The sequence below is a fragment of the Colletes gigas genome, unplaced genomic scaffold, assembly GCF_013123115.1.
Source record: "Colletes gigas isolate AHSC1104 unplaced genomic scaffold, ASM1312311v1 Colletes_gigas_Sc00001, whole genome shotgun sequence".
Classification (NCBI taxonomy): domain Eukaryota; kingdom Metazoa; phylum Arthropoda; class Insecta; order Hymenoptera; family Colletidae; genus Colletes; species Colletes gigas.
Window position 1 is genome coordinate 28,028 of NW_025106630.1, and position 11,901 is coordinate 39,928.

An 11,901-nucleotide genomic window follows, 5' to 3' on the forward strand; every position below is an offset into this window, starting at 1 on the left:
CTAACTGGCAAGAGTAGCACCCTCGCTGTAAGCTACTTTCCACCCATAGATTTGAGCGACGATGATTACGAGCTTGGTCTAACAACCTTTGAAACGTATCATACAATACCCAACATCGATTCAAGCAACGATAAATTCTACTTCACCACAAACTATGACATCGACAACAACAGCGTCGACACTGGCCACGAGTACATTACGATTCCCCACGGCTCCTACGAGCTAGACGCCATTGCTAAGTATTTGGAGCAGCGATTACTCGAGCGATATCCTCAAAATCTCGGTAGTACCGATGATGTATATCCTATAGTGTTGCGCCCCAACAACAACACCATGAAAAGCGAGCTGTTCTGCTCATTTGCCATAGATTTTACGAAACCCAATAACATTGGATCGCTATTGGGATTCTCGGCGAATCGGGTATTAGAACCAGGACTGTGGCACGAATCGGACGATCCGATTAATATCATGAGCGTAAACATTATTCGCATTGAATGTAGTGCGACCGCTGGCGCGTACAACAATGGGAAACGCGTACATACGATACATGAATTTTCTCCGAGAGTTCCGCCAGGATATAAGATATCGGAAACGCCCGCACAGATCATTTATCTTCCAATCACCGCACGGATCATTACGGATCTAACGATACGCGTTGTGGATCAAAACGGACGATTGCTGGATTTTCGCGGTGAAGAGATTACCATCAGACTGCACGTGCGACGACGACGACGATAATACCTGTGGTGCGAACGAATGAGATGCTTGTGTTGAACGACTCCAGAAACACGTTTCTTCCAAACGGAATTGTCGACAACAGTAACAGCTCTGATTACGTTAAAACGACGAGGCTCAGTGCTGCAAACATTGCATTTTTGAAATCCTTGGGATTCAGTGTGCGCATTTAAGTTGAAAATGGTTGACATTCTAAGCATTGGAGGGAAGCCGACGTTTGATGATCGCATTGTTAAGCTCGAGACTCACAGATACAACCCATACGTTAACACGAAGTTTGGACACAGTGATGAGATAAGAATACCTATACAACAGCAAGATTTATACACATTGCCGTGTGAAAGGACAATGTTAAGTCATAGAGGGGTTTACTGACCCAAGAGCGTACAGCATATGCTATACACTGTTGGAAAGGTCTCGCCAAGGCAAATCGACTGATACCATTTTTAACTTCGATATCAGATGGGATAATGTCGAAAAATGGCCTCAAAGTTCGAGATTTTGCGGTTTTGAACAAAAGAAACCGGTAGTAAAAGCCCATCCGGCCCGAGGGACCTCGGGTAGGCACCTGAACGTTCATTCAGTATTCACATCATTATGTTTCGTTCAATCAATAAAATGTCACTCCATTCACTATTGTAAGTGACGCATTAGTCTGAATACTAACCTGCACATTCCCAACTCATACCTGCGAATCGTCTATCATGAATATATTATGTTCATGAAAAACAACTGATCCATTGGCGATTTCGTCCTGGGCATTTGGAACGGGGCCCATGCGACAAACGCAGGCACAACACGGCACTGAAATGAAGGTGGTGGGGCACATTTGCCGTCCCAATCTGCTAGAGTATCGCTTACACCCCTCGGTTTTTCCTCAGGTGCCTACCCGAGGTCCCTCGGGCCGGATGGGCTTTATCTATCTTATACATTATTTTGTAGATTGCGAACTGTTAGGATGCGCCATCAATGATATCGTAGTTGATGCTCGTAGGAAAAAATGTAACAATATATTATCATTTAAAACTGTTGATTCGGGGTGAGGGCAAATCAATGAAGGTAGCAGAGCGTGGTTATAGAAATATGGATACGTTTACTTAAGAATATATATCAACTACATTTGTAATATCGCGTGTACTTAACATGCGGTTACGCGGACGGGCCGAGAGCGAACACACAAGCGCGCGCAGGCCACGAGGGCCCCAACGGCTGGAACGTGCCAGAAAGTTCTACAAAGCGCGTGCACACTTTGAATAGACCTTCCAACATTCCCCCTTTCAAAGTGCTCTTTTTATTTCGCGGATTACATAACCATCGTACTTAGTCTAATCCTTTAAATTTAACAAATCGACGCATGTTTTTAACTTATTCTTAGGTAACGATTTTGTTAATATATCTGCTTTCATTTCATTTGTACTTGCATACCTTACATCTATTTCACCGCGTTCTTGCATTTCTCGCGAATAATGATAGCGTATATCTATATGCTTACTCTTACGATGGTATATATTGTTTTTGCTTATTTGAATTGCACTTTGGTTATCGCAATATATAACAGTTTTACCGCACACAAAACTATTAAAGTTCATATGCGTTAACAGTCTTTTCAAATAAATTGCTTCTTTGGTTGCTTCTGAAAGCGCCACATATTCCGCCTCCATAGTTGAGAGGGCGACGGATTTTTGTTTCTTGGTTTCCCAGCTGATGGGACCACCCGCCAGCAAGCTAACGTATGCTGAGCGAGATCTCCTTCCGTTCTCGTCTCCTGCCCAATCAGCGTCAACATATAACTCCAATTGTTTTCCTGTAACTGAATAATTTATACCGTAATCAATAGTATATTTTAAATATCGTAAAACATGTTTCGCAGCTCTCCAATGATAATTGGAAGGGTTTTCGTTGAATTGGCTGAGGACGTTTGCAGCGAATGCTATATCTGGCCGAGTGGCGTTCGACAAACATATTAAGGCTCCCACGAGTTCTCTATACGGTACTTTCATTACGTCTTTTGTATCCGTGTCTTCTTGGTTAAATATCTCGTGAGGTACTAATGGGGTGCTTGCAGGTTTGCAGTCCTCCATGCCGAATTTCTTTAATGTTTCCTCTATATACTTGCGTTGCGCCATCTTGATTTGCCCAGTGTCGCCTCTCCTTTGGATAGATATGCCTAGAATATTCGTTACTTTGTCTAAATCATTTATCTCAAATCTTCTTTTCAGTAATTCCTTTACTCTTATTAGTTCTTGCAAATCGCTAGATGCTAATAATAGATCATCGACGTACACAATTTTTATTAAATCTGTCCCTCTAGTATTATCTAGATAAACACACGGATTAATTTGAGAATTTGTTAAGCCCATTTTTTTCAGGTACTTGTCCAAGGTTTGGTACCATTCTCGTCCCGCTTGTTTGAGACCATACAGGGGTTTTTTGAGCTTGCATACTTTATTCTCTCCGGCTTCTTTCACGAACTTTTCTGGTTGTTGCATGTACAGGGTATCTGTTAGTTCTCCTTGCACATATGCGGCGACGACGTCCATGTGGTGAACATACATTTTGTTCTCCACCGCTCCTGCAAGTAAAGTTCGTATCATTTCATACCTGGCTACTGGTGCAAACACCTCGTCGAAATCGATTCCTTTTCTCTGTTCATTTCCTCGGGCTACCAGTCTTGCCTTTAATTTGTTTAGACTTCCATCTTGATTTCTTTTTACTTTAAATACCCATCTGTTCGTGAGTATTTTAGTGTTTTCTGGCCTATCGACCAAAACCCACGTTTCGTTTCTCATGAGTGCGTCGTATTCAGTCTTCATAGCATTTTGTCATAATTGCCTTTCCTTACTTCTCATTGCTTCTGTGAGCGTTTTTGGTTCCTCGTATTGTTCTTCGCTTGCGTAAGCTGAATGCTGGTATATTTTCTTTGGCCTACCCGGGCCGCCGGTGCGCAACATTTTCGGACGGCCTCTTGCCCTTTTGTAGGTTGATGTTTCTTCTTCTGTGTTATTTGCATTATCTTGAGCATCATCGTCTTTCTCTGTATCACTTTCCATCGAGTCCTCTTGCGTGGTTTCTTCTTGTGTCTCTTTAATCTCCGTCGAGTTTTCATTTTGGAAATCTATTGGTAGATCAGTTTCCAAATTTTCGTGATTTCTAACCTCTTCATGAAAACGTACGTCTCTTCGTTTCACGACATGGTTAGTCCCACGTTCCCACAGCCTATATGCTTTTGACTCTTGGTCGTATCCGACCAATATGTATTCTTTACCTCTCGGTAAAAATTTACTTGCCCTGGGTTTCTTTTCCAGAGTTATCACTTTGCTGCCGAAAATTCTTAAATATCCAACATATGGTTTTACTCCTGTCCATTTTTGGTATGGGGTTGTATCTAGTTTTCTCGTTGGGCACCTGTTCCTTAGATACGCTGCAGTATTTACAGCCTCTGCCCATAAGGTTAGTGGTAATTTGGATTCCGTTAACATAGTGCGTGCCATTTCGACTACTGTCCTGTTGGCATGTTCAGCCACCCCATTCTGCTGTGGAGTATAAACGGTTGATAACTGCCTTGTTATCCCCTGTTCTTTCAGGTATTCTGTAAATTGTTCCGAGAGATACTCTTTAGCGTTATCGCTCCGTATTTTCTTAATGAGCTTTCCTGTTTGTTTTTCGACCCGGCATTTGTAAGCTCTAAATGCCGAAAAAATTTCTGACTTTTCTTTCAGAGTAACTATTCCTGTGTATCTAGAGCAGTCATCAATAAAGGTTGCGAAATATTTGGCTCCCCCTAGAGATGGTGTACTCATGGGCCCACAGATGTCTGTGTGAACTAGACCCAACACGTCTTTTTCAATTTTATTTGACTCCTTAAATGGCAACTGGGTAATTTTACTTAAGTCACATCCCTTACATTTGTTTACGTTGTTCATCTCTCGTTTGCTCACGCTCATTCCAAGCGCCATATCGTTGTCAATTAATTTTCTGACGTCATTCATATTTAGATGACCTAACCTCTGGTGCCATCTGCTAAATCTGTCATCTTCTTTTTGTGACAGCATTGCTTGTCGTACCTCAGTAGATTTTACTATATACAACCCATTTTGTTTTTGTGCAGTTAACGCAATTGTACCATCTTTGCGTCTTACAATTGCTGAATGTTTATTAAAGGATACTGTGAATCCATTTTCAGTGAAACTCGATACGGATAATAGATTATTCCGGAATTCTGGGACCCACATGACATTTGTTAATTTAAATGTTGATTGATTGTTACCTGAATTCACGTTTAGCTTAACTTCTCCTTTTCCTAAGGAGCTTGTGCTACTTTTATGGCTGTGTAAACCTTATCCTGTTGTCTCTCGTTCATGTTGATAAACTTTTCCTTACTTTTACACATGTGTACTGTTGCCCCGCTATCCAGGCACCATTCATCTGCAGTGATCGGACTGGTATTTAAAGCGAAAGCAGTCATCGCCTCTGTGATGCTTCTTGACGGAGTATATTTCTTCCTGCTTCTACAATTTTTGCTTATATGACCGATCTTTCCACATGTATAACACTTTCCATTGGATTTTCTGTGAAGACTTTCATATTTTGATTTTTGAAAAGGTTCTCTCTGCATCTTGTGGTCCTTCACGATTCCCTTATCTGTTAACAATGCTGTTTCCCTGTCGCACTCCTTTATAACCTCGTTGTCTGCTTTTCTAATTTCTTCTTCAAGCAGTTTTACCTTTAATTCATCTAGCGTAGGCATCTTTTCTCTTGATTCGATGGCGACACAGAAGGTTTCATATTGACTAGGTAGAGAGGATAACAACATTATTGGTATGACAGTATCTGGCAATTTTATACCTGCTTCGGTGAGTTGTTCCAATTTGTCAACAAAATCGTCAATGTACTGAGTCATGTTTTGGTTACTTTCTTTTCTCATCCTGTACAGTTGTTTGAAGAGGACACACTGTTTCATAGGCCCTTTTGACTCGTGCACTTTCTTCAGTGCCTCCCATGCTTCCAGTGATGTCACAGCTCGCTTCACATGATTAAATTGAGATTTGTGAAGACTCAGGATGATCAAATCCAGAGCTTTCTCGTCCTTCACAGTCCACTTGGCTTCATTTTTTGCCGTCTTTATCATTGTTGCATTTACGTAGCCCCAGAGTTCATTCAGCCGCAAAATACTTTTTATCTGAATTATCCACGATTCATAATTATCGTTGCACAACTTTTCAATTTTTTGTACGTTTGAGCAACTCATGATGTCCGGTTTATTTTTCTCAGACACGTGGATATGGTCACAACTTAACCTCACTTTTTGGTTGTGTTTAACTTTTCACTTTATAATTTTAAATCCTAGGCCCATAACCTGTTGATTCGGGGTGAGGGCAAATCAATGAAGGTAGCAGAGCGTGGTTATAGAAATATGGATACGTTTACTTAAGAATATATATGAACTACATTTGTAATATCGCGTGTACTTAACATGCGGTTACGCAGACGGGCCGAGAGGGAACACACAAGCGCGCGCAGGCCACGAGGGCCCCAATGGCTGGAACGTGCCAGAAAGTTCTACAAAGCGCGTGCGCACTTTGAATAAACCTTCCAACAAAAACATATATTATTTCTTCAATTTTATTTACCCGTCTTCCACCTTCACTCCTCGCCTCCTAATTCTAAGATGCAACGTTTCAAAAGTATTATATTTCATTCGTACGTTCTTCATGCCGCCAAATGATGACACCTCATGCAGCTGTCCCAGAGGATGAGGGATTTTAGGTACGGAGGATCGTATATATTTAAATCGGAGCGTAACCGAGTTCACACATGTTCGGGCGCAATGGGCATGTTCAAACGCGCGATTATCACGTTGACCAAGAACTGTAGGAGTTTGTGTACCGCTACACAATGTAGTGATTTTATGGAGAGGTGTGACAATGTGCTAGAACTTATCGAAGTGTTTCAGTGTTCAGCCGGTGTAAGCGGCAGTAATAAACTTCGGGCACAAGTTATCGTGATACATCTTAATGCAATAAAATTAGAGGTGTATTAAAAACTGTTAGAGCTGGAAGAGATTGAGGAGTAGGAGGTGGGAGAGGCGTGTGCACACACACATGCACGCACGCACGCACGCACATCGGAAACAACAACGTGACGCGGTAAGTATATTTCGCGAAGAAAATATGGAGCTGCTCAAGAACACATTCGTGGCGTTGTCTCTAATAACTTATATCGTAGTATTCGGGAGGATTCATATCGATTATTGTGGGTTCTAGAACTCACCACCTTCACCTCCGCCGCCGTCGCCACGACCTTCGCCACCGTCACCGCCATGGATCGACGTGCGTGATCCCCGGCCGTCGCCTCCATCGCCGCCGACATCGCGCTGATTTTTAATTTTTAATATTTTTATTTAATTTTATTTTATATTTTTTCTTTTTATTCTATTTTTTTTCTTTTTATCTTTTTTTTAATTTTTCATATATATTGTATTTCTATATTCTTATATGTAACAATATATAATTAGAAATCCTATTATTTCTCCATTTACTTACCCATCTTCCTCTTTCTCTCCTCATCAATTTCTATCGACACAGCATAATTCTTTCTATGATTCTCGACTGCGACGAGTTTGACTTCAACACGTATCATATATCATTCGTGTGTTATTCACACTGCTAAAATGATGTCATTCGGCGCGGCTGCTCTAGGGGATTTTGTCGTGGGGAAAATCTTCGAAAGACTCCCTCCCACCTCTTTGGGGAGAGGCGGGAGGGGTGTGTGGGATTCCCCGCGCCCATTATAACGGGCGCGGGACCTACCCACTAAAAACCCCACGGTGACCCTTCCGCACGATTTGGGAGGATACCGGGAATCGCTCGAAGCATACTTCCGGTATCCTCCCCGTGCCCGCGCTTTGCGCCCACCCGCGGGGGGACAAACGGTCCCCCCGGTAATCGCCCTGTCTCATAGCGGCAGGACGAGGCCACATCGTCCTGCCGCCATCCGTCCCGGGGCCGCGTCTAGTGGCGGCTGCGAGCCCCAACTCGCAACCGCCGCGACCCCGTTTCTACCCCTCGGAGGCCGGCAGCTCATGGCCGCACCAGGCCACCGAGGGTGCCGCTCCGTGCGCCGGACCCGGACAGGAGGCACTGCCACCCCATCCGGTCCGACCCTACGCCGCCTGGCGGGAGGGGGCTTCTATCAGGAGTCCCCTCCCAGCCTGGGTCAACATTACGATTTCGCAGAAGGAGGCCACGGCCCTCCACTTCTCCTCGCTGCCGAGCATGGCGCGTACCATGCCCGGCAGCGAGACATCCCGCCCGATGACGCCGACCAGGACACGGCGCTCCCCCTCCCACGCAGTGCATACCTCGAGGGTATGTTCCGCCGTGTCCTGCTCAGCGTCACAATGGCAGCAACGCGCCGTCGGCTCCTTCCCTATCCGGCACAGGTATCTCCCGAAGCTGCCATGCCCCGAGAACACCTGTGCCATCCGGTAGGTGAGGCTTCCATGGCCTCTGTCCAGCCACTCACATAGGAGTGGCCGAACAGCCCCGACTGTCCGGTGCCCCGCGGTAGGCAGAGCCAACCGCTCTTGCCACGCGTGCACCACGGACTGCCGGGCCTGGCGCTTCAACTCGCCCCAAGCAGGTTCCTGCACACCCGGGACCGCCCCCACCCCCGCGCGACGGTCGACGCGGTGACGATACATCATCGCGTGCGACCGCGCGAGGAGATCCATCAGGCTTGGGACATCATGTCCTGTGCCGCGCGGCAGTGGTTGAGATTGGCCTGGAGGAGGAGGCGGGGCGCCGTTATTTAACGGCCGTCCCAGCCTCCTCCCGGCTGTCCGTCCCCGTGGCACCGTCCACCTCCATTGTGGACGCTGCCAGCAACCGCGGTGCTTGAACCGGGGTGGGCCCCTTCTTCTTCCCCTTCCGGGAGGGGGGAGAGCACTTTTTGCTCCCCACCCTGTGATCGGCTGGCCTCCCCATGTCCGCACATAGCGGGCAGTGGGGGGCCGCCGAGCACTGGCTCGCGCGGTGGTCATTCGCCCCGCAGCGGTAACACTGACCGCTGCGGTCCACCGGCGAGGTGCACCACTGCCTCACGTGCCCCAGCTCGAGGCAGCGGTGACACTGGAGTGGGCGCGGCGCGAGTATCTCCACTCGCGCCGAAACCCACCCCACCAATACCCTCCCGGATTCCGCCACCTTTCGGGCGGCGGAGAGGGGACACCGGGCCCACACCGACCCCAGGCCGGAAGGAGACCTTTTCGTGGGGAAAATCTTCGAAAGACTCCCTCCCACCTCTTTGGGGTGAGGCGGGAGGGGTGTGTGGGATTCCCCGCGCCCATTACTTTTATAACGGGCGCGGGACCTACCCACTAAAAACCCCACGGTGACCCTTCCGCACGATTTGGGAGGATACCGGGAATCGCTCGAAGCATACTTCCGGTATCCTCCCCGTGCCCGCGCTTTGCGCCCACCCGCGGGGGGACAAACGGTCCCCCCGGTAATCGCCCTGTCTCATAGCGGCAGGACGAGGCCACATCGTCCTGCCGCCATCCGTCCCGGGGCCGCGTCTAGTGGCGGGTGCGAGCCCCAACTCGCAACCGCCCGCGACCCCGTTTCTACCCCTCGGCGACCGGCAGCCAATGGCCGCACCAGACCACCGAGGGTGCCGCTCCGTGCGCCGGACCCGGACAGGAGGCACTGCCCCCCCATCCGGGCCGACCCTGCGCCGCCTGGCGGGAGGGGGGCCCCTATCAGGACCCCCCTCCCAGCCTGGGTCATAGGCCGGAAGGAGACCTGCGGATTTCTCCGACCCGTACGTCTCCCTCGGGGCAATCACCCGCCCTCGCTAGGGCACGGGACACCTCCTGCGCGGTGACCGAGTCGTCCACCCCACATATGCGCATCTCTGTGCGCTTCGTGGGCCGGGCGATTCGGACACCCCGCTCGCCCAGCTGCTCCTGGAGCCTCCGGGCGAGTCGGTCCGCCTTCTCGCCGCCCTCTGGACCAGGGATCTCCAACAGGAGACCCCCGGTCACGGCCCTCTTCGCCCTCACGGAAGCGATGCCGAGCTCCTCCAGGGATATATTATCCCTGGCGAGCTGCATCGCCCCCGCGAGTGTCAGGTCGCCCCCCTGAGGAACGGTCAGCGTCACTGCTGCCGTTTTAGGGGGGCGCCCTGGTCGCACCTTCGCGGCCTTTCCCTTGGCCGCCCTCTTCGCCTTCCGCCCTACCACCTCGCTCCACGACACCCCCCCTTGGGATGGTGCCGTGGAGGACGCGCGCACCGGGGCCACAGGTACACTACCCCCCTGGGGGGCCGAGACCCGCGGCACCGGAACGGCCACAGTGGGAGGAGCCTTCCCTCCCCCCACCCTCGCCTTCCCCGCCCGAACCGACCTTGGTCGGGGAGGCACCGCCTTCCCGCCGACCGCACCTCCGTGGAGGAGCTCCTCCCGGAAGGCGGCCAGCTTGCCGTCGATCATGTTCCCGATCCTCCTCAGAAGTTCGTCCTCTGAGGAGAATGGGGAACTCTGCGCGGGCGGAGTGCGGGTGGAAGGTCCCCGCAACACCGCCGCCGCACTCCGCTTTTTTCCACGACCGTGGGTCGTGGTGGTGGAGGTGGAGGAGGAGGGAGGATAGGAGGGAGGGCTGCGCTGTTCCAGCGCGCCTCTGCCCTCATCCTCCCCCGTCGCTCCTCCTCCACCTGGAGCTGCAGCCGGGCATTTCGCCCACACAACTCCTGCGCCGCCTCCCTCATCCTCTGGGCCGCTTCCCTAAGGGGGTCTGCCCCGCAGGTCTTCTGCCCCTTCAAGGAGCAGGCCGCGGCCACCTTCTCCACCCGCCTCAGGGACGAGGAGATCCTCTCGGATATCTCCTCGGTCACCTCGTCCCTGAGGCAACTCACCATCACGACCGGGTTCATCGCCCGGTCCACTCCGTCGACGGCCTGCCCCGTCCGCTTCCTCTTGGAGCCTATGTGGCTCCTCGTGGAGGAGAAGGACGAGACTGACGCAGTCTCGTCGTCCTCCTCCACCTTCCACGAAGCCAGGCCAGGCGCTGAGTGAGGCGCGAGCGCCGTCACTCCAGCCCCAGCACCGTCTTCGTCCTCCCCAACCGAAACAACCCGTCCCATCCCCGTTTTAATTTGTGAATCCATATAATTCCCACGCGTAGGTCGGAAATAAAGGTCCACCCGGGCAGAGCCGCCTTACCCGGGTAAGCCTAATACTCCGGGGGTTCGGCAGGTGCCCCGGAGGTGGTCGCTTGGGATTGGGCCTTCTCCCCCAACCATGCATCCCATCGCCGCGCACCATAGCTTAGGATTGGAGGGCGATTTTATAGAGTCGCCATACTCTTGGCCCAGGCGGTTAAGCCAAGGCCCCCGCTTCTCCTGCCCTAACGTACCATTCACAAAACCAAAAAAAAAAGGAATTGTGAGTGGGTCGTTGTGACGACCAACAGGAGGCTTACGGTGTGATTAGCTTCAGGTACCTCGGGGTCGCTACGCCCCGTACTGCGGCCGACGATTGCCGGACACAGCCCCTGAGGGATGCTCTAGGGGATTCAAATTACATGCGATCGCGCGATACGCTGCGACGTTAAGATTGAAAAAAACATTTTGAAAAATGATTTGCTTCAGAATAAATGCAATTGCAAATATTGCATATCAATGCCATTTCTCCGATCGGTGCGGCAGTGATTCGCTACATATTGATTCGCTAGATCGATGCGGGGGTGGACCAAGGTTATCCCTTCCCTCGGAAAAAAATTTCCGGTGGTGGATCGGGATCTGAAAAAGGTTTTTGGGGTATCATTCCCTCCCTCCCTCTGAAAAAATTTCCAACGTTGGGCCAGGTCTGGAGAGGTCTCCGCGGCGGCTCGCCCTGGACTAATCCCCTCCACGATTGCGCCATCCCTCACTCCGCGGCTCGTGCGCGCGCAACCAATTTTCCTCTCCCCGCAGGTCCCGCGCCTAGGGTTCCCCGCTCCGCACTCCCCCGCGCGCCATCACTTCCCCCGGACCCCACGCTCCCCTCATTACCCCATGGGTTAGAACCCGCCTAGCTATACTACTATTAATCCATAACAATGAAGCTCTAGGTAATATTGAAAAATTTCATTATTTAAATTCCTCGTTAAAGGGCGACGCAGATCGCGT